This window comes from Bufo bufo, chromosome 5 (assembly GCF_905171765.1).
Source record: "Bufo bufo chromosome 5, aBufBuf1.1, whole genome shotgun sequence".
Taxonomy (NCBI): Eukaryota; Metazoa; Chordata; class Amphibia; order Anura; family Bufonidae; genus Bufo; species Bufo bufo.
Window position 1 is genome coordinate 98,335,490 of NC_053393.1, and position 26,913 is coordinate 98,362,402.

The window sequence follows — 26,913 nt, forward strand, 5'->3', positions numbered from 1 at the left end:
GGCTCCAGACATTTTTTTGGCCCAAGTTAGCTGAATTATTATTTTTTTTTTTCTTACAAAGTCTCATATTCCACTAACTTGTGTCAAAAAATAAAATCTCACATGAACTCACCATACCCCTCACAAAATCCAAATGCGTAAAATTTTTTAGACATTTATATTCCAGACGACTTCTCACGCTTTAGGGCCCCTAGAATGCCAGGGCAGTATAAATACCCCACATGTGACCCCATTTCGGAAAGAAGACACCCCCAGGTATTCCGTGAGGGGCATATTGAGTCCATGAAAGATTGAAATTTTTGTCCCAAGTTAGCGGAACGGGAGACTTTGTGAGAAAAAAATTAAAAATATCAATTTCCGCTAACTTGTGCCAAAAAAAAAAAAATTTCTATGAACTCGCCATGCCCCTCATTGAATACCTTGGGGTGTCTTCTTTCCAAAATGGGGTCACATGTGGGGTATTTATACTGCCCTGGCATTCTAGGGGCCCCAAAGCGTGAGAAGAAGTCTAGTATCCAAATATCTAAAAATGCCCTCCTAAAAGGAATTTGGGCACCTTTGCGCATCTAGGCTGCAAAAAAGTGTCACACATCTGGTATCGCCGTACTCAGGAGAAGTTGGGGAATGTGTTTTGGGGTGTCATTTTACATATACCCATGCTGGGTGAGAGAAATATCTTGGTCAAATGCCAACTTTGTATAAAAAAATGGGAAAAGTTGTCTTTTGTCAAGATATTTCTCTCACCCAGCAAGGGTATATGTAAAATGACACCCCGAAACACATTCCCCAACTTCTCCTGAATACGGCGATACCACATGTGTGACACTTTTTTGCAGCCTAGGTGGGCAAAGGGGCCCATATTCCAAAGAGCACCTTTAGGATTTCACAGGTCATTTACCTACTTACCACACATTAGGGCCCCTGGAAAATGCCAGGGCAGTATAACTACCCCACAAGTGACCCCATTTTGGAAAGAAGACACCCCAAGGTATTCCGTGAGGGGCATGGCGAGTTCCTAGAATTTTTTTATTTTTTGTCACAAGTTAGTGGAAAATGATGTTTTTTTTTTTTTTTTTTTTTTTTCATACAAAGTCTCATATTCCACTAACTTGTGACAAAAAATAAAAACTTCCATGAACTCACTTTGCCCATCAGCGAATACCTTGGGGTCTCTTCTTTCCAAAATGGGGTCACTTGTGGGGTAGTTATACTGCCCTGGCATTCTAGGGGCCCAAATGTGTGGTAAGGAGTTTGAAATCAAATTCTGTAAAAAATGACCTGTGAAATCCGAAAGGTGCTCTTTTGAATATGGGCCCCTTTGCCCACCTCGGCTGCAAAAAAGTGTCACACATCTGGTATCTCCGTAATCGGGAGAAGTTGGGGAATGTGTTTTGGGGTGTCATTTTACATATACCCATGCTGGGTGAGAGAAATATCTTGGCAAAAGACAACTTTTCCCATTTTTTTATACAAAGTTGGCATTTGACCAAGATATTTATCTCACCCAGCATGGGTATATGTAAAAAGACACCCCAAAACACATTCCTCAACTTCTCCTGAATACAGAGATACCAGATGTGTGACACTTTTTTGCAGCCTAGGTGGGCAAAGGGGCCCACATTCCAAAGAGCACCTTTCGGATTTCACAGGTCATTTACCTACTTACCACACATTTGGGCCCCTAGAATGCCAGGGCAGTATAACTACCCCACAAGTGACCCCATTTTGGAAAGAAGAGACCCCAAGGTATTCGCTGATGGGCATAGTGAGTTCATGGAAGTTTTTATTTTTTGTCACAAGTTTGTGGAATATGAGACTTTGTATGAAAAAAAAAAAAAAAAATAATAAACATCATTTTCCACTAACTTGTGACAAAAAATAAAAAATTCTAGGAACTCGCCATGCCCCTCACGGAATACCTTGGGGTGTCTTCTTTCCAAAATGGGGTCACTTGTGGGGTAGTTATACTGCCCTGGTATTCTAGGGGCCCAAATGTGTGGTAAGGAGTTTGAAATATAATTCAGGAAAAAATGAGGAGTGAAATCCGAAAGGTGCTTTTTGGAATATGGGCCCCTTTGCCCACCTAGGCTGCAAAAAAGTGTCACACATCTGGTATCCCCGTACTCAGGAGAAGTTGAGGAATGTGTTTTGGGGTGTCTTTTTACATATACCCATGCTGGGTGAGATAAATATCTTGGTCAAATGACAACTTTGTATAAAAAAATGGGAAAAGTTGTCTTTTGCCAAGATATTTCTCTCACCCAGCATGGGTATATATAAAATGACACCCCAAAACACATTCCCCACCTTCTCCTGAGTACGGAGATACCAGATGTGTGACACTTTTTTGCAGCCTAGGTGGGCAAAGGGGCCCATATTCCAAAGAGCACCTTTCGGATTTCACAGGTCATTTTTTACAGAATTTGATTTCAAACTCCTTACCACACATTTGGGCCCCTAGAATGCCAGGGCAGTATAACTACCCCACAAGTGACCCCATTTTGGAAAGAAGAGACCCCAAGGTATTCGCTGATGGGCATAGTGAGTTCATAGAAGTTTTTATTTTTTGTCACAAGTTAGTGGAATATGAGACTTTGTAAGGAAAAAAAAAAAAAAAAAAAAAAATCATCATTTTCCGCTAACTTGTGACAAAAAATAAAAAGTTCTATGAACTCACTATGCCCATCAGCGAATACCTTAGGGTGTGTACTTTCAGAAATGGGGTCATTTGTGGGGTGTTTGTACTGTCTGAGCACTGTAGAACCTCAGGAAACATGACAGGTGCTCAGAAAGTCAGAGCTGCTTCAAAAAGCGGAAATTCACATTTTTGTACCATAGTTTGTAAACGCTATAACTTTTACCCAAACCATTTTTTTTTTACCCAAACATTTTTTTTTTTATCAAAGACATGTATAACTATAAATTTAGAGCAAAATTTCTATATGGATGTCGTTTTTTTTGCAAAATTTTACAACTGAAAGTGAAAAATGTCATTTTTTTGCAAAAAAATCGTTAAATTTCGATTAATAACAAAAAAAGTAAAAATGTCAGCAGCAATGAAATACCACCAAATGAAAGCTCTATTAGTGAGAAGAAAAGGAGGTAAAATTCATTTGGGTGGTAAGTTGCATGACCGAGCAATAAACGGTGAAAGTAGTGTAGGTCAGAAGTGTAAAAAGTGGCCTGGTCTTTCAGGGTGTTTAAGCACTGGGGGCTGAGGTGGTTAAAGAAATGTTTCTAGGCATGCTTGATGACTGGGGGATAACCAAAGATCGAGTGCTGCTTGTGCTTCGAGACAGCGGAGCAAACATGGTGAAAGGAATGAAGCTTGCTGAAGTGTCAGATCTCAGCTGCATGGCACACACCCTGCAACTTGTAGTAAATGATGGTCTGTCAAGCCAGAGAGCTGTGATCGACATAATTGCCATGCTAAAGAAGTGCGCAAGTCATTTCAACCATTCATTCATTGCCAAGCACTGACTGAGGTGCATTCAGTCAGACCTTGGCCTGCCCCAAAACAGCCTGATTCAGGCTGTTCCAACATGGTGGAACTCCACACTCCATATGCTACAAAGAATGCTGGAACAGAAGCGAGCTCTTAACATCTACGCTGGTGAACATAGAGGATATTCTTGCCCTAATGCTGATCAGTGGGAGATTGTAGCAAATCTGATTCAGACCCTCCTCCCAATAGAGGAAGTGACCCTAGAGGTTAGCCATAACGACTCAAGTGTGTCATCCGTCATTCCATGTGTGAGAGTGCTGAAGATGCTTCTTCAAGAGAATGAAGGGCCCACTACACGAGGCATTAAAACGCTTAGGGAGGTCATGAAGGAAAGCCTCAACAAACGTTTTTTGAAGTATGAAGAGAATATAAACGTAGTGTTGGCATGTCTTTTAGATCCTCGATTCAAACATCATGCTTTCTCTTCTGATAATGTATTGAGCAAGGCAAAAGAATGGCTGACAGAAGATATGCAAAAGGAGGTGCAGGTTCTAGAAAGGTCACATCTGGAAGAGCCTGATGTTACTAGTCTGGAAGAGCCTACTACTAGTACTACTAGTCTGGAAGAGCAGGTTGATGATGTCACAGAAACATACAAATTCCCAAAAAGGAAACACATGAAAAAAAGGCTTAAACATGGCCAAATTGATGCCATGTTCAGCGTTTTATTGGGGCCTCATGTAGAGGATTCTCTAACTATACCAAAAATCTGCCTTGATGATGAGGTTCATCTTTATTTGAAAGAACCAGTGATCAATAGAAAGGACAATCCACTTGAGTGGTGGAAAGAAAATGAGGCACGCTTTAAAACCCTTGCTTCTTATGCCAGAAGATACCTTTGCTCTCCACCCTCCTCTCTACCTAGTGAGCGTGTTTTTAGTGAAGTCTCAGCAATCTACGAAAGGAACAGAAGCCGTTTAACAGGAGAACATGCAGAAATGTTGTGCTTTCTGCACTACAATGTACTCCTTCTCAACTGGAAGTATTGAAGAAATTCTAAATATTCTCTCATTGTGTACCAAGGCGGGCTCTCGGCACATAAATGTGAAAGGATAAATTCCAGCACTGGAAAAATTTACCGTTGCACTTGCATTGTATTTATTTTTAATTTCATATCACAGGTTTCATCTTGTGGACATCACCTCCCACCATAACAGGTTGACATGTTTCGAATGTCCAGGAGGTTACAACTTAGGGTACTTTCACACTTTCGTTTTTCTTTTCCGGCATAGAGTTCCATCACAGGGGCTCTATACCAGAAAAGAACTGATCAGTTTTATCCTAATGCATTCTGAATTGAGAGCAATCCGTTCAGGATGCATCAGGATGTCTTGACTCTTCAGTTCAGTCTTTTTGACTGATCAGGACAGAGATAAAACCGCAGCATGCTACGGTTTTATCTCCGGCCAAAAAAAACTGGCGACGGAACTGCCTACCGGATTTCTCTGCCGCAAGTGTGAAAGTAGCCTAAGAACGCTACAGTTTGAAACATGTCAACCTGTGGTGGTGGGAGGTGAATCAGGTGATGTCCACATTTGAACATTGTTGTTCTTTCTTGTTAGTTGTTACCTTTTGACTGATATTTAAAGAAAAAGAAGTGGTACAATTTGTTGTATTTGACTCGTATCACCAATGAAAAAGAAAGATTTACAAAAAAATCGAAATGTTAACAATAAACATGTTAATTTAACAGCAGATTTGTGTAGGATTATTTTTTTCTAAAAAAAACCAAAAACTGAATATCGGTATAAATTATCGGTTATCGGCCTGAAAGTTCACAGATTATCGGTCCTAAAAAATCAATATCGGTCGATCCCTAATTTTGGTTTAGTACTGTTTACTGTGTATTGTGCCGTTCACCTGAATGGCAGAGAACTGCAGTACTCTGAACGGCCACAATGAAAAGTACCACGATCTGAGGATGAACCAGTTCAAACGCTGATCACTGGGGGTGCTGGGAGTCTGACTACTGCTAATATATGATTGATGGCCTATACTAGGGATAACCCCTTTAAATTTCCACTTCCAGCATCACTTCCCTGTCTGTCACGCATGTTGTGGCTTTGACATTCTCTGACACAAACGTTTTATTTCTTTCTCTACAATAGGTTTCTGTACCTGATGTGAAGTTTGTTCGTTTCGTCAGCACGTCCTCCACTCCAGTAAACCATGAGGAGGACAGACTGGTTTACATTGGAAACCTGGGAACGGCAGTGCTTGGTACGTTCTTGGCTGATATGTCTGCCACATCCTACTTGATGTCCTCCATGCAGGTGGAGCAGCATCAGTGTAAGACTGGGGCTACACTGTGACATCAACCTGCCACCAAGGGTCCAGGTGTTGGATCCTGGATGATGTGGTGTCACCTTGTAGCCCCAACCTTACACGGAGGTAGCGGGTGCAAGCACCAGTCAACTGGGAAATTATTGAAGAGCTGCTTCTATGTGACCTTTATATGCGGTAAATGACCAGACAGGGTATTGACATTTCATGTTGAATTTCAAAATCCTAATCCCCTTTTGTCCTAAAAGTTAAGCCCTCCTAAATGTGCCTGGCAGTATCTTATGCCCCTCTTATTGCAGATAGAATATGGGATGACATTGATGTCTGTTTTTTCACAGGGAGTGTGGAGAATAGGCTCTACTCTGCCCTAGGTGCAGGCGGCCATAGGTGTTGGGGGGCAGATATGGTGTCTGTACTGCTGTAAATATCTGGTATATCGGCTTTTTGCCTGCACACTGTAATGGTGTTTCAGCAGTGTCTCGTATTAGATATACAGGAAAGACATGACTGCCCAATGAGACGTATACTGATGGCCTATCCTCAGGATAGTTCATCAGTATCTGATCAGTGGGGGTCCAACACCCCGACCTCTGCCAATCAGATGTTTTGAGAACGTACCAGCGCTCACAGTAGCACCACGACCTTCTCATAGCTTTCCCGTGGCCAGTAAAGACACGTTCATGTGTCACGTGGCCTAGGAGCAGCTCAGCCCCATTGAAGTGAATGGGGCTGAGCACGATACCAAGCACAGCCACTATGCTATGTACGGCGATGTGCTTGGTGAGCTGATCGGTGGGGGTCCCGAGTGTCGGACCCCAGCTGATCAGATACTGATGACGTATCCTGAGGATAATTATACTGCCAGAATCTTTGTGTTGCATGATGGGATACAATTCAGGAGACCCTAGAAAAGCAGAGCGAGCAGACATGTTTTCTACACCTAGTCTTTGGCTTTCTCTGGATCGAAGTTCTAGGTTACTTTTAAAGGGACTGTGTCTTCAGTGTTAAACCTGCCAGATATATACATATACAGTTAGAATATGTGTGTTACTAATCTGTTCTTTATTATTCATACAGGGGTGAAGTTCTTCTCCTACTCTACCAGCGTGGTCAGCTTAATTATTCTGCCAATGATTTTTGCAAATTCTGGCATCGGAGTAGACAGTCTTCCATTGAAGATTGCTTTCTTCAGCATAGTTGGATTCTTCACCTTCATTACTCCTGTTACTTTGCATTTGTTGACCAAGGGCTATGTGGTTCGCCTATATCACAACAAGGAGAGAGACCTTTATACTGCAATCACTTACAATGCATTTCTTAGAGAGAAAAGGACGGAGTTTTCCCCAGAAGATGTTGAAGTACCTGGAGTGAGCAAGATGTTCACCACATTTTATGCAAAGAAGAAATCCATGCTGATAAATCCAATGTTATTTCCCAATTCCAATGATTATCAGCACCTTATGGGCTATGATAAACCCTTCACTTTTAATTTAGAAGACCTAAATCCTCCCTCTAAGGAAAAATAAACCTTGTGTTTGTAAAGGTGTCATTTTCTTAAGATTTCTTTTTATTTTTTTAAGATGACGTTTAACGCTTCCTTTCACACTTGAAGTTTTGAGTAAAGTTGAGCACAATTTTCCATCCACAGGATATGTGTGAAAGGATGGTACATACCTCATGGTACGTAAGAGAAGCTGCTCAGAGCGCAGTACGATTAAAGGGGTTCTCTGTGTGCCCGGAGTTTTCAATGTGTGTGCCCGGAGTTTTCCTGGTACATATATGATACTGGTAATGAAAACAGGATGTGAACAGAGCCGTACATTGACAGGAAACTTATTAAGTCTGCCTTGGGCATGGCTTCAGTTCATTCCAGACCAGGGGACCTTTCTTGGCGCTCTCTGCTGTAGTAACTCTTTAGATCAGTATTGATCACTGCATCTGAGATCATGGTTAACTCCAGTCCTGACCAATGCAATAGGGTGTCAGCTGTGTGCGGGCCAAACTTGTGCCTTAAAGGGGTAATCCAGAAATTGATTATGATGACCTAGAAGTCATCATGATTACATCAGCGGGGTCCAAGTCCCGGCACCCTGCCAATCAAATGTTTCAGGGAGCTACAGCACTCACTGGAGCTCTGGTGAGCACAGCCGGCAGCTTTAGGCCCCTTTTAGACGAGCGTGAGCGGATTAGGTCCGGATACGTTGCGGAATGCGTTCAGTGAAAACTGCGTTATTTTGCAAGCAAGTTCATTCAGTTTTGTCTGCGATCGCGTTCACTTGTTTAGTTTTTATCGCGCTTGTGAAATGCGAGTTAATGCGTTTTGCACGCACGTAATAAAACTGAATGTTTACAAACAACATCTCTTAGCAACCATCAGTGAAAAACGCATCGCTTGCTTGTGGATGCGATGTGATTCTCATGCAGCCCCATTCACTTCTATGGGGTCAGCGCTGCGTGTAAATTGCAGAATATAGAACATGCTGTGATTTTCACGCAACGCAGAAGTGATGTGTGAAAACCAACGCTCGTGTACACAGACCCATTGAAATGAATGGTTCCGGATTCCGTGCGGGCGCAATGCGTTCACATCACGCATTGCACACAGTGCCCTACATCCCATAGCAGCAGTGCTTGGTATTGCAGCTCAGCCCCATTTACTTTATGTTTACTTCACTTTATTATTTTCCAAAGTATCAATCTCGTATAATGAGCATACGAGCATCAAACAGCAAAAATATCCAAATATCAGTAAAGGATCACGCAGGATCCACATTTTCAGTGACAATCAATGTATACAAATGAGAAAAGTAAACAGATAGCACTAGAAAAGTGTAGAGAATATTCTCAAACAAGCGACATTGTACATATTATACATCAATTTAGCATTATAGTACCCCACCCCAAAGGACGCTAAAGAATCAAGAGAAGTCATCTCACATATAACATTTATGAAAAATAAACCAAACCGTTAGGGCCCAGAAAAAGAGAGCAAAAAGACCCTTAAATAGGAAGTAATCTATATATGATATATAGGTTAGGAAAAGGCAATTGTAAAAGAGATGAATATAGAAGCGTGCTGCAAAACTATTATTCCCTGAGTTCCTCTGTATTACTGAGTTCTCCCAGTAGCCTTGAAAACTCAGAAGAATGGACAAAATCCACCAGAGTATTCCACCTGCTATAGAATAGATTCTGCATACCCTGCGAAAGTGCTGTAAGTTCTTCCATTCTTAACAAATATCTGAGTTCGGACGCCCATGCACAGAGAGAGGGAGCATCCACCTTTTTCCACCGACGCGGAATAACCATACGTGCTGCTACTAGAAAGAACCGCAACTGATTTTTCTTTAGACTAGCTATCGAGCCTGGGATAAGCGATAGAAGAGCAATCTTAGGAGAGTTGGGAACCGTTTTAGCCATGAATTTGTTACATATGAGGAACACCTGGTCCCAATTTTTTTTTTTATTATTGGACACCCCCACCATATGTGCAACATCGAACCCACCTCCGAATTACATCTCCAGCACAGGTTAGAGACATTCGGGAACATCTTGTTTAGAGTCGAGGGGCAATAATACCATCTGGCTAGGATTTTAAAGTTCTTCTCCTTCGTGTGAGCAGCTATAGACAATCCATGAGAGAGTGCACACACCTTAAGAACATCCTCCGATGAAAAGGACAGCTGTAGATCAGACTCCCATTTTTTAAAGAACGGGGCTAAATCAGGACTACTACAGTCCATTAGAAGCCCATACAACTGTGATATGAGCTTGTAATGAACATCAGGCTTCACATAGATGTTATCAAAAGCTGTCAGATCAGGACATGACCTTCGGTCGAATAAGCTATGTATGAAAGATCTTATCTGAACATATGCAAGCCACATGGAGCCATTCCGTCTATCCTCAGGTACAAGGGAGTCATAATTTTGTAGATGTTTTTGTGCCATAGCGTCCCGGACCCTAGGACATTGGGATTTGTGCCAAATCAAAAGATTAAGTGCCCTTTCTCCTATCAGAAAATCAGGGTTGCTCATGATTGGGGTCATAGGGCCTTTTTTATGCGAAATCTGAAATTTCGAGGTCCAATAATCCCAACAGGCCAAGGCGTGTCTCACCAGAAAAGGCCAACCCTCCTGGGCTGGGCGGTTGGAAACCCATGGTGCCACCGATAAATCTACTGGGGAAAGCTCCCTTTCCATCTTAATCCAAAGTTTCGGGGAGTTTCTATCCGACCAGTTTATGATCCTCATCAGCAATGCTGACGAATGATATACCCTAAGATCTGGCAGACCCAACCCTCCCTTATCTCTGTTTAGCCAGAACCACAGAGCCAATCCTAACTCTACCTGAATTCCAGATGAATCGATTAATGGCCCTCTGAAGAACCACAAAATACCCCCTTGGTACATTTATTGGGACAGTTTGAAAAAGATACAGAAATCTCGGAAGAATGTCCATCTTAACGACTCCAAGCCTTCCAAACCACGAGATGTGCTTCAAAGAAAATTTCTGTAAATCTTCCAGTACCTTCTTCTGTAAGGGTAGGTAATTAAGAGGATAAAGTAAATGGAGCTGCCTAGGTATTTGTAATCCTAAATATGTTAAACTAACGTTCTGCCATTGAAAGGGAAAATTGCTTTGAGTTTGGGAAGCTACATCTGACGGGAATTAAATATTGAGCATCTCACTTTTAGTGGGATTCATTTTAAAGTTACTCAGAAAGCCAAACCTCTGGAATTCCTGTAGAATAGATGGGACAGCAACGTGAGGATTTGAAATATACATGAGGAGGTCGTCAGCATACAGGGCTAATTTATGATGCGCGTTCCCCAATTGTATGCCTTTAATATTCGGGTTAGCTCGTAAGGCATTAGCTAAATGTTCCATGACTATCACATACAACAAGGGAGAGAGCGGACACCCTTGCCGAGTCCCATTTTTTTATGTTAAAAGAGGAGGCCAATATGTCATTTGTTCTCACTCTGGCAGTGGGATTCGTATATAAAGCACCAATTTTCCCTATTACCGTGGGGCCTAAACCAATTTGTTTCAGCGCCGCAATCATAAATCCCCAATTAACTTTGTCAAACGCTTTTTCTGCGTCGACCGAGAAGAGACAGAGGGGATCCCCCCTACTTTTAGCTCTAGAGATGAGGTTAATCGTGCGTATAGTATTATCCCTGGCTTCTCTACCAGGTACAAACCCTACTTGATCGCCGTGTATAACACTAGGGAGTATTCTATTAAGACGATTCGCTATGAGTTTGGAATATATTTTATTGTCACAATTAATCAGGGATATGGGACGATAATTAGTGCAAACTTTTGGGTCTTTATTAGGTTTCGGAATTACGACTATATGGGCCTCCAGGGACTGTTTAGGAAAGGGACAAGAAGGAGAAATGCTATTGAATACTCTTAAGAGAAAAGGTAATAACAGCTCCTTAAAATCCTTGAAAAAGGGTGCAATAAACCCATCAGGACCCGGGCTTTTCCCCCCTTTTAGTGATTTCAAAACTTCTCCTATCTCGTGTTCTGTAAAATCTTCTTCAATTTCTGTTCCCTTTTCTATGGGTATCGTGGGAAGAGCCGTATCTTCCATATATACATTTATCCGGTCAACAAACGCCTCTCCATGCATATCCGCAAATTGTCCCCGGATGTTATATAAACCCTCGTAGTATACTTTAAAGGTTTCCGCAATTTGTCTCGGATAATGTACTAGAGCACCATTAGCATCCAATACATTCGGAATAAAGCCAGCTTGTTGTCGAGGGTGTATATAACGCGCTAGCGCCTTCCCGGGTTTATTGGAATGCGCAAAAAGGTAGCTGCGAAACCGTTCAGTGTTCCTAAAAACAGAGTCTGAGAGTAACTTTTTACTGATGATCATGTTGAAATCACCACCCAGGAGCACCAATCCCCCAGCAAAGGTGTCTAACTTAGTAAGAATACCTGATAGAGCTCTGCTTTGTCTGGTATTTGGCAGGTATATATTCACAATGGTGTACACTCTCTCATGGATCCGCAGCTTCAGGAACAGGAACCGACCCAGATGATCCAATTGCGACTCTAAAAAGGTATAAGGCAGTGATTTATGAAGAGCAATTGAAACGCCCTTAGATTTAGAATCCGGATTAGTACTATGAGCCCAGAAAGTATAATGTTTTGACAGAATTTTTGGTACATGCTCTCTTTTGAAATGTGTTTCTTGTAACAGCAGAATTTGCACCCTCTCCCTGTGCATGCCGTATAATACCCCTGAGCGCTTCTCTGGGGTGTTGAAACCTCTAACGTTTAGGGAGGCCAATTTCACTTTAGGCGGACCCGCCATTTTGAGAAACTCAAATTATGCTCTGAACTATGCTTAAGAACGCTGTAGTGGGGGAATAGTCAATGGTTCGCACAAACCACCCCAAGAGTACCCTGCGTCTTGAGGAGGTCTGGCAATCACCGACTATCAAGACAGGGGGGTAGAGGTAAAGGGAATGGAAGGAAAGAAAAGAGAAAGAACGGGGTAAGTTGCAATATATCAAGTAACTGTCCCAAGTAGAGGGACCGACTCGTCCTATACCTGATAGAACGAGGGTTACAATAGGAGACGAACTTCCAGTGACGGAGCAAGGAAGCCGCCACAAGGCTGAGAAGCCCTAAGAGCCATGACTAATAGGTGAACATGAAAACATTCACATACAACTTTCATTACATAGCTAAGCATTGCATTAACACTTAACTGCAGATAGAATAAATCCTGTAAACCTAAGGAGAAATATAGGATAGTTAGCCATAGACATGGAAATAACACAGTTGGAGAGAAGAAAGCATAAATGCAGGTTCAATCCCCCCAAATAAATACTTGTCTCCAAAGTTGTCCCTGGAACAGCATGAGATACGATCACTTATAAACTCAGCCTCGGATTCACGGTCACGCTGGCTGCTGAGGATTCATCCTCCCTGAGGTTGCTCTTCTACTATACCCGCTCGTGGACCGAGATGGTAGAACTGGAATGACCTGCCAGTCAGGTAGATGGATTGGTGGCAGGTTCAATGCAGACAGGAACATGTCAAGGTCGTCAGGATCTCGCAGTTCCACACGGTGACCATTCCTACGGACCACTAGTTGAAATGGGAACCCCCAGGAGTATGGAATATCCTTTGACTTCAAGAGGTCTAGCAAGGGTTTAAGTGCCCTCCTTTGGGCTAAGGTGTTCCTGGATAAGTCCTGGAGTATCGTCAGAGTGGCCCCGTCGAAGTCAATTGTAGAAAAGTTGCGCGCTTTTTTCATTATAGCCTCCTTTACCGAATAATAGTGGAGACATCTCTGGGCCTAGAGGGGTCTGAGCTGATGGGGGCTAAAGCTCTGTGCGCTCTGTCCATTTCCAACCGGTCTGATACAGGTTCCCCTAGGATGGTGCTAAAGAGTCCTTGTAATGTAGATATCAAGTCCTCCGTCTTGGTGGCCTCAGGAAGTCCTCTGATCCTGATGTTATTCCGTCTATTACGGTTTTCGATATCATCATGTAGACGGTAAAGGTGACCAATGTGACTGTCTCTAACTTCCCCTTGATTCATAAGCTCATTTACCTGCGCAGCTGTGTGATCATGCAGGGACGCCACTTCCTCCAACTTCTCTTCAATAGCTTTCACATTAGATTTAATCGTGGAGAACTCTTGCTTGTATGAGTTTTCCAGTCGCTCCACATATTTTTCCATTTCAAGCTTAGTGGGAGGGAGTTTAATATATTCCCTTATGTCCCAGCTTTCACCTGAGTTCCCACCTTCTGCCATTTCTACTGTACCAGGGGTCTGTGCTGTAGCGTGGCAGTGCTGAGGAGATGAGGCCGCGTCCCAAGATGGCGACTGCCTAGTGGCGCTTCCACTCAGAAGATCCTGCTTGGACCGGAGCGAGTCAGGTGAGTGATTTGCCGCGATGCGACTCTGGGTCTGATATCGGGACCCCTGAGAGTTCGGTGGTACCTCTGCTTCCGAGGAGTTGCTCCGGTGCACCGGCGTGAAGGGAGCTGCGTTCGGGTTGCGGCCTGTTTTGTCACCAGCCGGCTCCGCTGCAAAATACTTCAGCAACCCGCTCTTTTCTCCGAAGGATCTTGCTGAGCCTTTGCGTGTGCGCACCATAAGAGCTGTTTCAGGTGCATTCGGAGGCAAGTATCTCTCAGCTTCTCAGACCTGCGGCGGGAGCTCCACACTTGTGCATCCTCACACCGCCATAGTCAGGCCACGCCCCCCAGCCCCATTTACTTTAATGGGTCTGAGCTGCGACTAGGCCACGTGACCGATGAACATGATCACATCACATGGCCTAGGAAGAGCTGATCGACTGGGGTCCTGGGTGTTGAACCCCCACCTATGTGACGTTGATGACCTGCCCAGAGAATAGGTCATCAATATAAATTCCTGGGAAACCCCTTTAACCGCCTCCGGACCGCCTAACGCATGGATGCGTCCTGGAGGCGGACGATTCATTCCTCCTGGACGCATCCGAGACGCAAGATTTCCTGTGAACGCGCACACGTTCACAGGATCGGAAGGTAAGCGAGTGGATCTGCAGCCTGCCAGCGGCGATCGTTCACTGGCAGGCTGTAGATGCGATTTTTTTTAACCCCTAACAGGTATATTAGACGCTGTTTTGATAACAGCGTCTAATATACCTGCTACCTGGTCCTCTGGTGGTCCCTTTTGCTTGGATCGACCACCAGAGGACACAGGCAGCTCTGTAATAAGTAGCACCAAGCACCACACTACACTACACCCCCCCTGTCACTTATTAACCCCTTATTAACCCCTGATAACCCCATATAGACCCCCTGATCACCCCCCTGTCATTGATAACCCCCCTGTAAGGCTCCATTCAGACGTCCGTATGTTTTTTACGGATCCACGGATACATGGATCACTCCCCTGTCATTGATCACCCCCCCTGTAAGGCTCCATTCAGACGTCCGTATGTGTTTTGCGGATCCGATCCATGTATCCGTGGATCTGTAAAAAACATACGGACGTCTGAATGGAGCCTTACAGGGGGGTGATCAATAACAGGGGGGTGATCAGGGAGTCTATATGAGGTGATCACCCCCCTATAAGGCTCCATTCAGACGTCTGTATGTGTTTTGCGGATCCCATCCATGTATCCGTGGATCCGTAAAAAACTTACGGACATCTGAATGGAGCCTTACAGGGGGGTGATCAATGACAGGGGGGTGATCACCCTATATAGACTCTCTGATCACCCCCCTGTCATTGATCACCCCCCTGTCAATGATCACCCCCCTGTAAGGCTCCATTCAGACGTCCGTATGTTTTTTACCGATCCACGGATACATGGATCGGATCCGCAAAACACATACGGACGTCTGAATGGAGCCTTACAGGGGGGTGATCAATGACAGGGGGGTGATCACCCCATATAGACTCCCTGATCACCCCCCTGTCATTGATCACCCCCCTGTAAGGCTCCATTCAGACATTTTTTGGGCACAAGTTAGCGGAAATTGTTTTTAGTTTTTTTCATATTCCACTAACTTGTGTCAATAAATAAAATCTCACATGAACCCCTCACGGAATCCAAATGCGTAAAAATTTTTAGACATTTATATTCCAGACTTCTTCTCACGCTTTAGGGCCCCTAAAATGCCAGGGCTGTATAAATACCCCACATGTGACCCCATTTCGGAAAGAAGACACCTCAAGGTATTCCGTGAGGGGCATATTGAGTCCATGAAAGATTAAAATTTTTGTCCCAAGTTAGCGGAAAGTTATCCCAACTTCTCCTGAGTACGGCAATACCATATGTGTGACACTTTTTTGCAGCCTAGGTGGGCAAAGGGGCCCACATTCCAAAGAGAACCTTTCGGATTTCACAGGGCATTTTTTACACATTTTGATTTCAAACTAGTTCTCACACATTAGGGCCCCTAGAATGCCAGGGCAGTATAACTACCCCACAAGTGACCCCATTTTGGAAAGAAGACACCCCAAGGTATTTCCTGATGGGCATAGTGAGTTCATGGAAGTTTTTATTTTTTGTCAAAAGTTAGTGGAATATGAGACTTTGTAAGGAAAAAAATATATAAAAATCATCATTTTCCGCTAACTTGTGACAAAAAATAAAAAAATCTTTGAACTCACTATGCCCATCAGCGAATACCTTAGGGTGTCTACTTTCCGAAATGGGGTCATTTGTGGGGTTTTTCTACTGTCTGGGCATTGTAGAACCTCAGGAAACATGACAGGTGCTCAGAAAGTCAGAACTGCTTCAAAAAGCGGAAATTCACATTTTTGTACCATAGTTTGTAAACGCTATAACTTTTACCCAAACCATTTTTTCCCCCAAACATTTATTTTTATCAAAAACATGTAGAACAATAAATTTAGAGAAAAATTAATATATGGATGTCGTTTTTTTAAAAAAAATTTACAACTGAAAGTGAAAAATGTCATTTTTTTTGCAAAAATTTCGTTAAATTTAGATTAATAACAAAAAAAGGAAAAATGTCAGCAGCAATAAAATACCACCAAATGAAAGCTCTATTAGTGAGAAGAAAAGGAGGTAAAATTCATTTGGGTGGTAAGTTGCATGACCGAGCAATGAACAGTGAAAGTAGTGTAGTGCAGAAGTGTAAAAAGTGGCCTGGTCATTAAGGGTGTTTAAGCTAGTGGGGCTGAAGTGGTTAATAGTATGGGCTGGTGCAGGAACTATCTGCTCCCCATACTATTATGGCATACTACAGAAATGAATTAAATGGGTTATCCAAGACCCATATGCCTGATCCCCTCACACAGATTATATTTACCTTGCTCCCTGGCACCCACGTCGCTTCTGATGCTGACACGGCCACCGCTGTATCACCCCTGGTTGCGCCGATTAAAACATTTATCGATGAGGGGGGGGGGGGCTTGGGCAATAGCAGGCTGCGGCGGGAACAAGCCTCCCTAGCATCGTGGGTAACGTTAGGGAGGCTTATTCATATGGCGGCCTGCTATTGGCTGCCCCCCCTCCCCCCGATGCTGGATGTTTTCATCTGCGCAACGGGGAGATGCAGCAGCGGCCGTGCAGGAAGATAATCCCCCTGAAAATACTATTACCACACAGATAGTTCACCTTCAATAATTATTGGCATACTCTGCCAGAGTGCGCTATTTTGTAACAGTGCACCCAATAGTAATAATGTCCCTCATTTTACCCCCAAAAGTAACAACTCCCTCTACAATGTGTGGCAGAAGACAAAATGAGGCCTTATAATGTGTGGCAGTGCAAAAATACCTCCTTATGTGTGCCAGTACAAAAAAATGCTCCCGTGTGCCAGTACAAAAAAAAGTGCCCCCTGTAGAACAAATGTCCCCATAGTGGCCACCTTAGAATGTGTGCCAGTACAAAAATCCTCTTTTATAATGTGCAAAAAAAATACCCCCTTATGCACCAGTACAAAAAGCTCCCTTATAACATGTATCAGTACAAAAAAGCACCCCCTTTTACTGCCCCCAATAGAACGAATATCCTCATAGTGGCCCCCTTATAATGTGTGCCAGTACAAATATGCTCCTTTTTACAGCTACACTGTCCCCATAGTGCTTTCTCCAGTTACAAATTTTGATTCCCACCCCATTGTGCCCCAACAGCATGCTGCCAAATAAAAATAAAGAATAAGCAATGCAGTGCAAGACGTAGACTTCCTCTAGTCTGTGCCCTGAGCTCTATGCAGCCCGGCTCAGGCAGCGCGATAATGATGACACCGGCCTCTGATAGCCTACAGGAAATAGGGCTATTAGAGGAAACAGTGGGCCATGGAGACCTCCGCTGTCCCGTCACGGTATCCACTGTATTGCTGTCCTGAGTGCAGCGATGCATTTGAATATGTAGAGATGAGCGTTTCCACAATGGAAGCGCTCATTGGACATGGCCCTTCCGCTGCCCCACTCTTGCCCCTACCTTTTGCTGCCAGAGGCAATTGTCTCGCCTCACCTCATTGGCGGTGCACCCCTGATATCCATATGAAGGCTTGTGGTATCAGTTGTACATTTTAGTGGCACCATTTAATGTTCCATCTAATGGATTGCAAAATTGTAAAAAAAATAAAAATTGAGTAAATTAAAATGCAATGCTTTTTTTTGTAGGGCGAGCTTTAGCTTTTCTTGGTATTATTTTGGGGAACGTAACTTTTTGATCATGTTTTATTCTATTTTTTGAGGTGGCGAGAAAATAAAAAAATTGTAATTCTGATGTTGAGATTCATCAGGAAACCTGACCGTTTGGCCATATACTTTTTTGGGTGTCAGCCATGGTGACCTAAAGGAGGAGGCAGGTACAGTAAAGTGCAACGGTGAAGCAGCTCCCTACTCCACTATTCACCAGCTTGTGCTCTCAATAGCAGCAGACGCAATGTGGTGACGTTATTGCACTTGTTGAGCTGAGCTAGAAACTGTACGCTCACGAAGAGGGCTGCTAGCAGGGTGATGTATGACTGTGTTTTGTCCCTGCTTTTTTTTAATTTTTTGTGACATACATTGTTGTCCATGTCCATATTTCAGAGATATATTAACCACCTCAGCCCCCAGTGCTTAAACACCCTGAAAGACCAGGCCACTTTTTACACTTCTGACCTACACTACTTTCACCGTTTATTGCTCGGTCATGCAACTTACCACCCAAATAAATTTTACCTCCTTTTCTTCTCACTAATAGAGCTTTCATTTGGTGGTATTTCATTGCTGCTGACATTTTTACTTTTTTTGTTATTAATCGAAATTTAACGATTTTTTTGCAAAAAAATGACATTTTTCACTTTCAGTTGTAAAATTTTGCAAAAAAAACGACATCCATATATAAATTTTGCTCTAAATTTATTGTTCTACATGTCTTTGATAAAAAAAAAATGTTTGGGTAAAAAAAAAATGGTTTGGGTAAAAGTTATAGCGTTTACAAACTATGGTACAAAAATGTGAATTTCCGCTTTTTGAAGCAGCTCTGACTTTCTGAGCACCTGTCATGTTTCCTGAGGTTCTACAATGGCCAGACAGTACAAACACCCCACAAATGACCCCATTTCGGAAAGTACACACCCTAAGGTATTCGCTGAGGGGCATAGTGAGTTCATAGAACTTTTTATTTTTTGTCACAAGTTAGCGGAAAATGATGATTTTTTTCTTTCTTTTTTTTTTTCTTACAAAGTCTCATATTCCACTAACTTGTGACAAAAAATAAAAACTTCCATGAACTCACTATGCCCATCACGAAATACCTTGGGGTCTCTTCTTTCCAAAATGGGGTCACTTGTGGGGTAGTTATACTGCCCTGGCATTCTAGGGGCCCAAATGTGTGGTAAGGAGTTTGAAATCAAATTCTGTAAAAAATGACCTGTGAAATCCGAAAGGTGCTCTTTGGAATATGGGCCCCTTTGCCCACCTAGGCTGCAAAAAAGTGTCACACATCTGGTATCTCTGTACTCAGGAGAAGGTGGGGAATGTGTTTTGGGGTGTCATTTTACATATACCCATGCTGGGTGAGAGAAATATCTTGGCAAAATACAACTTTTCCCATTTTTTTTATACAAAGTTGGCATTTGACCAAGATATTTATCTCACCCAGCATGGGTATATGTAAAATGACACCTCAAAACACATTCCTCAACTTCTCCTGAGTACGGGGATACCAGATGTGTGACACTTTTTTGCAGCCTAGGTGGGCAAAGGGGCCCATATTCCAAAGAGCACCTTTAGGATTTCACAGGTCATTTACCTACTTACCACACATTAGGGCCCCTGGAAAATGCCAGGGCAGTATAACTACCCCACAAGTGACCCCATTTTGGAAAGAAGACACCCCAAGGTATTCCGTGAGGGGCATGGCGAGTTCCTAGAATTTTTTATTTTTTGTCGCAAGTTAGTGGAAAATGCTGATTTTTTTTTTTTTTTTTTTTTTTCATACAAAGTCTCATATTCCACTAACTTGTGACAAAAAATAAAAACTTCCATGAACTCACTATGCCCATCAGCGAATACCTTGGGGTCTCTTCTTTCCAAAATGGGGTCACTTGTGGGGTAGTTATACTGCCCTGGCATTCTAGGGGCCCAAATGTGTGGTAAGGAGTTTGAAATCAAATTCTGTAAAAAATGACGAGTGAAATCCGAAAGGTGCTCTTTGGAATGTGGGCCCCTTTGCCCACCTAGGCTGCAAAAAAGTGTCACACATCTGGTATCTCCGTATTCAGTAGAAGTTGGGGAATGTGTTTTGGGGTGTCTTTTTACATATACCCATGCTGGGTGAGATAAATATCTTGGTCAAATGCCAACTTTGTATAAAAAAATGGGAAAAGTTGTCTTTTGCCAAGATATTTATCTCACCCAGCATGGGTATATGTAAAATGACACCCCAAAACACATTCCCCACCTTCTCCTGAGCACGGAGATACCAGATGTGTGACACTTTTTTGCAGCCTAGGTGGGCAAAGGGGCCCATATTCCAAAGAGCACCTTTCGGATTTCACTCGTCATTTTTTACAGAATTTGATTTCAAACTCCTTACCACACATTTGGGCCCCTAGAATGCCAGGGCAGTATAACTACCCCACAAGTGACCCCATTTTGGAAAGAAGAGACCCCAAGGTATTCGCTGATGGGCATAGTGAGTTCATGGAAGTTTTTATTTTTTGTCACAAGTTAGTGGAATATGAGACTTTGTATGAAAAAAAAAAAAAAAAAAATCATCATTTTCCACTAACTTGTGACAAAAAATAAAAAATTCTAGGAACTCGCCATGCCCCTCACGGAATACCTTGGGGTGTCTTCTTTCCAAAATGGGGTCACTTGTGGGGTAGTTATACTGCCCTGGCATTTTCCAGGGGCCCTAATGTGTGGTAAGTAGGTAAATGACCAGTGAAATCCGAAAGGTGCTCTTTGGAATATGGGCCCCTTTGCCCACCTAGGCTGCAAAAAAGTGTCACACATGTGGTATCGCCGTATTCAGGAGACGTTGGGGAATGTGTTTTGGGGTGTCTTTTTACATATACCCATGCTGGGTGAGAGAAATATCTTGGCAAAAGACAACTTTTTCCATTTTTTTATACAAAGTTGGCATTTGACCAAGATATTTATCTCACCCAGCATGGGTATATGTAAAATGACACCCCAAAACACATTGCCCAACTTCTCCTGAGTACGGCGATACCAGATGTGTGACACTTTTTTGCAGCCTAGATGCGCAAAGGGGCCCAAATTCCTTTTAGGAGGGCATTTTTAGACATTTGGATACCAGACTTCTTCTCACGCTTTGGGGCCCCTAGAATGCCAGGGCAGTATAAATACCCCACATGTGACCCCATTTTGGAAAGAAGACACCCCAAGGTATTCAATGAGGGGCATGGCGAGTTCATAGAAATTTTTTTTTTTTGGCACAAGTTAGCGGAAATTGATATTTTTTATTTTTTTCTCACAAAGTCTCCCGTTCCGCTAACTTGGGACAAAAATTTCAATCTTTCATGGACTCAATATGCCCCTCACGGAATACCTGGGGGTGTCTTCTTTCCGAAATGGGGTCACATGTGGGGTATTTATACTGCCCTGGCATTCTAGGGGCCCTAAAGCGTGAGAAGAAGTCTGGAATATAAATGTCTAAAAAATTTTACGCATTTGGATTCCGTGAGGGGTATGGTGAGTTCATGTGAGATTTTATTTTTTGTCACAAGTTAGTGGAATATGAGACTTTGTAAGAAAAAAAAAAAATTTCCGCTAACTTGGGCCAAAAAAAAGACTGAATGCAGCCTTACAGGGGGGGGGATCAATGACAGGGGGGTGATCAATGACAGGGGGGGTGATCAATGACAGGGGGGTGATCAGGGAGTCTATATGGGGTGATCACCCAACTGTCATTGATCACCCCCCTGTAAGGCTGCATTCAGACGTCCGTATGATTTTTACGGATCCGATCAGTCTATCAGTGGATCCGTAAAAATCATGCGGACATCTGAATGGAGCTTTACAGGGGGGTGATCAATGACAGGGGGGTAATCAATGACAGGGGGGTGATCAGGGAGTCTATATGGGGTGATCACCACAGTCATTGATCACTCCCCTGTAAGGCTGCATTCAGACGTCCGTATGATTTTTACGGATCCGATCAGTCTATCAGTGGATCCGTAAAAATCATGCGGACATCTGAATGGAGCTTTACAGGGGGGTGATCAATGACAGGGGGGTAATCAATGACAGGGGGGTGATCAGGGAGTCTATATGGGGTGATCACCACAGTCATTGATCACTCCCCTGTAAGGCTGCATTCAGACGTCCGTATGATTTTTACGGATCCGATCAGTCTATCAGTGGATCCGTAAAAATCATGCGGACATCTGAATGGAGCTTTACAGGGGGGTGATCAATGACAGAGGGGTAATCAATGACAGGGGGGTGATCAGGGAGTCTATATGGGGTGATCACCACAGTCATTGATCACTCCCCTGTAAGGCTGCATTCAGACGTCCGTATGATTTTTACGGATCCGATCAGTCTATCAGTGGATCCGTAAAAATCATGCGGACATCTGAATGGAGCTTTACAGGGGGGTGATCAATGACAGAGGGGTAATCAATGACAGGGGGGTGATCAGGGAGTCTATATGGGGTGATCACCACAGTCATTGATCACGCCCCTGTAAGGCTGCATTCAGACGTCCGTATGATTTTTACGGATCCGATCAGTCTATCAGTGGATCCGTAAAAATCATGCGGACATCTGAATGGAGCTTTACAGGGGGGTGATCAATGACAGGGGGGTAATCAATGACAGGGGGGTGATCAGGGAGTCTATATGGGGTGATCACCACAGTCATTGATCACTCCCCTGTAAGGCTGCATTCAGACGTCCGTATGATTTTTACGGATCCGATCAGTCTATCAGTGGATCCGTAAAAATCATGCGGACATCTGAATGGAGCTTTACAGGGGGGTGATCAATGACAGAGGGGTAATCAATGACAGGGGGGTGATCAGGGAGTCTATATGGGGTGATCACCACAGTCATTGATCACGCCCCTGTAAGGCTGCATTCAGACGTCCGTATGATTTTTACGGATCCGATCAGTCTATCAGTGGATCCGTAAAAATCATGCGGACATCTGAATGGAGCTTTACAGGGGGGTGATCAATGACAGGGGGGTAATCAATGACAGGGGGGTTATCAGGGAGTCTATATGGGGTGATCACCACAGTCATTGATCACTCCCCTGTAAGGCTCCATTCAGACGTCCGTATGATTTTTACGGATCCGATCAGTCTATCAGTGGATCCGTAAAAATCATGCGGACATCTGAATGGAGCTTTACAGGGGGGTGATCAATGACAGAGGGGTAATCAATGACAGGGGGGTGATCAGGGAGTCTATATGGGGTGATCACCACAGTCATTGATCACTCCCCTGTAAGGCTGCATTCAGACGTCCGTATGATTTTTACGGATCCGATCAGTCTATCAGTGGATCCGTAAAAATCATGCGGACATCTGAATGGAGCTTTACAGGGGGGTGATCAATGACAGGGGGGTAATCAATGACAGGGGGGTGATCAGGGAGTCTATATGGGGTGATCACCACAGTCATTGATCACTCCCCTGTAAGGCTCCATTCAGACGTCCGTATGATTTTTACGGATCCGATCAGTCTATCAGTGGATCCGTAAAAATCATGCGGACATCTGAATGGAGCTTTACAGGGGGGTGATCAATGACAGAGGGGTAATCAATGACAGGGGGGTGATCAGGGAGTCTATATGGGGTGATCACCACAGTCATTGATCACTCCCCTGTAAGGCTGCATTCAGACGTCCGTATGATTTTTACGGATCCGATCAGTCTATCAGTGGATCCGTAAAAATCATGCGGACATCTGAATGGAGCTTTACAGGGGGGTGATCAATGACAGGGGGGTAATCAATGACAGGGGGGTGATCAGGGAGTCTATATGGGGTGATCAGGGGTGATCAAGGGCTAATAAGGGGTTAATAAGTGACGGGGGGGGGGGTGTAGTGTAGTGGTGCTTGGTGCAACATATTACTGAGCTGCCTGTGTCCTCTGGTGGTCGATCCAAACAAAGGGGACCACCAGAGGACCAGGTAGCAGGTATATTAGACGCTGTTATCAAAACAGCGTCTAATATACCTGTTAGGGGTTAAAAAAATCACATCTCCAGCCTGCCAGCGAACGATCGCCGCTGGCAGGCTGGAGATCCACTCGCTTACCTTCCGATCCTGTGAACGCGCGCGCCTGTGTGCGCGCGTTCACAGGAAATCTCGCGTCTCGCGAGAGGACGCACCGGCGCGTCCACCCAGAACAACAGGACCGCCGCAAAGACGCAATCCTGCGTACGGCGGTCCTGAGGAGGTTAATAAAATTAGACTTTTTTACCATTCAATATTGGTGTGTTATGCACTCCTTTTTTTGTTGTGTTATTTTTAATACTGTGGGAGTGTACCCTTTCACAAAAGACCGCAGGTGATTTAAATGTTACAGCTTTAGTCTAGGATCCCAGCAGGTGTTGGCAATATGTGGCAGGAATTATATATCTATATTCTGCATCTAGTACATACGCCTTTAAGAATCTGGCAGGAATCTGTCTTCTGCTCTGTCTGAGGTCTGCTTGATATGGGCCTGACTAGCTGTGGAGGTACTTATCTTCTCCTTGTATTTGGATATGTACTTACAGGACTGCTCGCAGGGAATGGTGGTTTTGTCCTGGAGATCTGATAGTTCTGAAGTTGGCTGCTTCTTTGGTCATCCAGCTGAGGTAAGGGATTCAGGCTGGGAAGGTTGATCTTGGGCCTCAGCAGAGGCTTGGATCCCTGGTTGGGGTCCCTGTTTCTGGGAGCTCCTATTCACGCAGCCTACCCCAACAGGGGGTGGCTGGTACACACTCCCTAGAACTTTCTGTCCTCCCTCTGAAGTAGGATGTGGGAACATTCCACTCCTCCTCAGATAGGGGGAAGTTAGCCTGGAATGGTATATTCCAGTCTAGATATACTAACTGGATTGGTTCTGCTACATACTGCTGCCACCTGCTGGTGTACATGGTTTTTACAGCATAAATACAATACAACAGGCCTGGAAAATGCACATTATGGGGGAAATGATGCAAACTCATACCAGATGACAATATACATACACTTGACATTATGAAGCAGGGGAACAGAAGTTTAGTGACATACTTCAGGATGTTACAGACTCAGGACAGGAAAAAACCCTGTGGAGGAAACCTGTGGGAAACCATGGCTGCTGTACTGCCCTTCCTCCAGGCATACTAAGGGAGCTTACCGCTATAGCATACGTTTTGGTGTGTGTGTATTTGTAATGATTGTGTGTTTGTTTAGAATTTGTGTATGTATGTATTTGTAGTGATTGTGTTTGTGTATTACTTGTGTATGTGTGTGTTGTGTTTATGTGTGTAGTGATTGTGTGCACAGCAGAAGAGGGAGCAGGGTGCAAAAGCGGAGCGGCCGTCCCCTAGACAGTACACCTGCTACTGCCCACCGCAGCAAGGGACCGAGCACACCAAAGCCAAACTCCAAGGAGTTCCCTGGAGTGGCAGTTCTTCAGACAATGTGCTGACGACAAGACACAAGTGGTTTGCACGCTGTGCAATCAGAGCCATAAACGTTCTCAACCTGAGCACAACCTGCATGACCAGGCATTTAAGTGCTAAGCACGAGCTGCAGTGGAGTAGACACCTCAAAAAGCAAGAAAGGTCTCTGGCTCCTCCTGCTTCTTCTTCTGCGGCAGTCGCGGCCTCTTCATCCACCTCTGGAGTGACAGTGCCACCTGCCACCCCTCAAACAGAGGATCTGCCAGCAACACCAACACCTGGGTCACCAAGCATCTCCACAATGTCCCACGGAAGCATTTGCAGTAAACCGGATTGGGGCAGATGCACACTGGCGCAATATTAATAGTTTTTAGATCGTGACGCCAATTGCAGCTTGCGCAGATACTGTAGCAGGGCCCTTTAAGATGTTGCAACTCACGTACCAGGTGAGGAATGCAAGAGGGGGATAATGTCTCTGTGTAGTAGGTATTGTGTCAACGGTGTCTCCTACCTTGGTACAGCTGCACTCCTGGATCCTGGCTCACTTGCAATAAATTTGAGTGTGGTCAGTAGGAGTAATTGAGGAATGAATGTAATCCAGACAGGAAATATAATCCAACTCGTCTTTACTTAATGCAGCTTTGAATCCATACAAGATACAGCAATAGTCTTGGGTCCCAGCAGGTATTGGCAATATGTGGCAGGAATCTATATATATTCTGCTTCTTGTCATATGCCTAGTAGATCTGGCAGGTATCTGTCTTCTGCTCTGTCTGTAGTCTGCTTGATATGGGCCTGACTAGCTGAAGGAGGTATTTGGCTTCTCCTGGTCTTTGGATTAGTACTCACAGAACTGCTCGCAGGGGATGGTTGTTTTCCTGGAGATCTATAGTTCTGGAGGGCTGCTTGCTTGTCCACAGCTGAGGTAAGGAACTCAGGCCGGGAAGGTTGATCTTGGGCCTCAACCGAGGCTGGATCCTAGGTTGGGATCCCTGTGTCTGGGAGCTCCTGCTAACACAGCCTTCCCCAAGTAGGGGGCTGGTACACACTGACTAGAACTTTCCTTCCTCCCCATGAGACAGGATGTGGGAACATTCCACTCCTCCTCAAAGAGGGGGGAGCTAGATTGGAATGAACTATTCCAATCTAGCAATACTAAACTAGCTAAGATCCTGTTACATACTGCTGCCACCTGCTGGTGTACACGGAAATTACAGCAAATACATAATACAGGCCTGGATAATACACATTATGGAGAGAGTGATGCAAACTTATCCCAGGTGACAGTATACATACACTTAACATGTTGCAGCGGGGAGAAAGAGTTTTAGTGACATACTTCAGGATGTTACACATTCAGCTCTCCATCTCCCAAACACTGGAGCAGAAGAGGAAGTACCCCCCTACCCACCCGCGATCCTTGGCTCTGAATGCCAGCATTTCAAAATGACTGTCCTTTGAAATACTATCATTCCGTCTGGTGGAGACAGAGAGTTTTAAAAGCCTCCACCACCGAGGATTGCAGGGCGCTTCAGTTTGCCTCCTGTTGC